The sequence below is a fragment of the Microtus ochrogaster genome, chromosome 8 (assembly GCF_000317375.1).
Source record: "Microtus ochrogaster isolate Prairie Vole_2 chromosome 8, MicOch1.0, whole genome shotgun sequence".
Classification (NCBI taxonomy): Eukaryota; Metazoa; Chordata; class Mammalia; order Rodentia; family Cricetidae; genus Microtus; species Microtus ochrogaster.
This window is the reverse complement of record NC_022015.1, coordinates 14,787,999-14,791,423: the sequence shown is the minus strand read 5'-3', so window position 1 is coordinate 14,791,423 and position 3,425 is coordinate 14,787,999.

The window sequence follows — 3,425 nt, the reverse complement described above, 5'->3', positions numbered from 1 at the left end:
CCCTGGCTGTCCTAGAACTTGCTTTGTAGACCAGGCTGGCCTCGAACTCACAGAGATCCACCTGCCTCTGTTTCACAAGTGTTGGGATTAAAGGCATGCGCCATGCCAGGGGTTTTTTGTTTGTTTGTTTTGTTCATTTGTTTTTTAGGGGGATTGCTTTTTTAAATGTGTGTGTGTGTGTGCTGGAGATAAAAACCCAGGGTCTCTTATAGGTTAAACACACAATTTATCACTAAGCTACAACATCCCTACCCTGGTTTTTATTCTTGGGGAAAGCCAATCCATCTGAATCCATTGGCCTTTGAGCTCAAAGACAGAGGCAAACATTTCTACCCAGTGCTGTCTATCCTAAGCACTAACACAATCACTGCCTGGGCATGGCCAGGCCCTGGCCTTCTGGAAGATCACCCTCTTCTCAGTCACAGGAAGGCACAGAGCTCTCTTTATGTAGGCTCTCTCCCCAGAGCACACACACACACACACAGAGTCATAATTTCGATCCAGTCAGAGTTTATTCTATACCCCTTAGACCTGATCTTAGGGAGGGACACAGCTGTTCCTCCAGGTGTTCAGGACCTGCCTGCCTCCAACTCCAACCCCAGAGAGCCCAAGACTTCCATCTGCTCCCCGAGCCTCTCTCCAGCATCCTTGTCTCCCAGCTGGCCTCCCCCACGCCTGCTGACCATGCTTCTCTGGTGATTGGTGCCTTGGGTTTCGCAACAGCGCAGCAAGGGCAGACCAAATGCAAAGCCAGCCACAGGCAAGGAAGGGTGGGGGGGGGTCACAGAAGTCAGAGCAACCAGGCTGTTGAGTTTTGTGGGAGTTTCTGTCTTTAAGTGACATTTAAAAATAACTGTTGGAAAAGCAATAAGTGTTCTTTAGTGAAACTGGAGCAAAGAAAGAAAAGCACAAATAAGATAAAGTTATTGTTCATTCCCCTACCTCATTTGCCTCCTCTTCCATATAAAGGAAGTTGGTTTCTTAGTTTGAACTGTACTGCAGGCGTGATCCTAAGTTTTAAAAATGTTCAATCCTATGTGTACAGTGAAAAGAGTAAAAGAGAAAGTCTTCCTTTACTGATGAGGCCCTCCCCCCACCCCCCGTCCAAAAACAAAAAACAAAACAAACACACAAAAAACTTGGTTTTGACTGGAGGTAGAGTTGTCAGTCACCATGTAGTTGCTGGGAAACTGAACCTGGATCCTGTGGAGGAGCAGCCAGTGTCCTTAATGGCTGAACCATCTCTTCAGCCCCCTGCCTCAGCTTCTTGAGTTCTGGAATTACAGACAGGTGCAGTCACACCCAGCTCCATACGTAGTTGGGGTTTGTTTTGATTTTTCAGACGGGCATCTATTCTAATTCCTTTTAATTACAGTAATTTGCTGTGTGTGTGTGCATGTATGTGTAGGTGCATGCCTGTTCCAGTGTGTCTGTTGAGGCCAGAGGATATCCGGCAGAAGCTAGTTATCTCCCACCAGGTGAGTCCCAGGACCGACCGAGGCTTATTTGTCAGGCTTGGCAAATGCCTTTGCCTCCTAAGCAGTCTGCCAACCCCCTGGTTCCTTTGGTGTGGTGCATATTCCCTTTACCCTTAGGCCTAGAATGGAGAGGGACTGCTAGGCTCTATAGTGACATTCAAATCTCTAAGGAGCACCTGAAAACATGCTCGATTTCATCTGTTTGGAAAGTTGCAATCAAAAGTGTGAATCCAGCTCCCTGTGGCTGCAGAGGCTGATCTTTGAGAAGGGCAGGCCAGACTGGGGCAGAAGTGCTGTGGCCTGACATGCTGGGCAGCTCCAGCTGGAAGCATTTGCCTCTCTGAGTTCATGTGGCAACATGAGGTCTTAATCAAGAAAGTCAAACTCGCCCGATGTTGTGGATGGAGCATGCCTTTACTCCCAGCATTCAGGAGGCAGAGGCCAGTCTGGTCAACACAGTGAATTCCAGAACAGTCAGACTTATATAGAGAGACTCTGTCTCAAAAGAAGAAACAAATAGAAAAAGGTTCAACTTTTTGCAAGGAATATTCATACTGACAAAGGTGTTCAGGTCTGAGGGGCTGACTTCCCCAGGAAAAAAGGATTTACTGCTCTCCCAGACACCAAAGAGCCAGGCTTACAGGACAAAGGGGGTCTGAAAATACCCAGCTCTTGGCCAGATGTTGCCTGACACTTACTAGCTGTGTAAGCCTGGAAAAGTCCCATTGGTAGCCTCGGTGTTCTATGTACAAAGTGGAGTCCGATAAGGTTGTGATGAGAATTCTAAGGGGGTACTTCTGCCTGTGCTTCAGGTCCCTTTCCGTTACCAGTACCGCAATACCTCAGGCTGCCCTAGGTGGGTTTCTGCGGCTGTAATAAAATACTGTGACCAAAAGCAACCTGGGGAGGAAAGGGTTTATTTCAGCTTACAGCCAACAGTCCATCATGAAGGGAAGTCAGGGCAGGAACCTGGAGGCAGGAACTGAAGCTGAAGCCACAGAGGAATGCAGCCCAGTGCTCTCTCTGCCAGGCTTGCTCAGCCTGCTTTCTTAAAGCACCAGGACCAGCTGCCTAGGGGTAACACTGCCCAAAAGGAACCGGGCCCTTCCAAATCAATCATTTAATTAAGAAAATGATCTACAGGCCATCCGGTGCAGGTATTTTCTCCGTTGCAGGCTCCTCTTTCAGAAGAAGCATGTTTGTGTTGAATAGACAAATCTAAAGCACACACTAGGTGATTAACAAAGACAGAAAGTTTATCCAGATGGCAGCTCGGCACACAGAGGCAGGAAGTTTACTGGGAGATAGAGGCCAGGGTGTCTCAAATAACAACAAAATAAGTGTACGTGGGGTGGGTGGAGAGATGGCTCAGCAGTTAAGAGTACTGGCTGAGCTTCCAGAGGACCTGGGTTTGATTTCCAGCATCCACACTGCAGCTCACAGCTGTCTTGTAACTCCAGTTCCAGATGATCAGAAATTCTTAGGCACACACAGAGACAAAACAACCGCTGTCCACGGTCGCAAGGATCCCGAGTTACCTACCACACATTTGGATTCATCGTGGCATTTTTCAACAAAATTTTTGTTTCTCCCCTTCTAAATCGCCCCCCCCCCCGCCTTGTGAAGTGTCAGAAGTTTCTTCAAAGCAGAAGTAAGAAAACCTAAAGATTATCTGATAAAAGTATTTTAGGTTATGCTCGGCACACTCTGCCACCGAGCCACATCCTGGGCCTGAAAGACAAAGAGACTCACACAGCTGAGTAACCAACCGGCTTTAGAGCCAGACTCTCGGGAAGCGTTTAACAGGCGGGGAGCCAAGAGACTAGCGGCAGCTAAAGGGAGGTTGTGGCCACCCGGAGGCGGTCACGTGAGCCCTGGCGTGCGGCCCGTGCGTCAGCCCCGCCCCTACTCGGGTCCTCGCTCCGGCTCCAGCCCCACTTCCAGCTG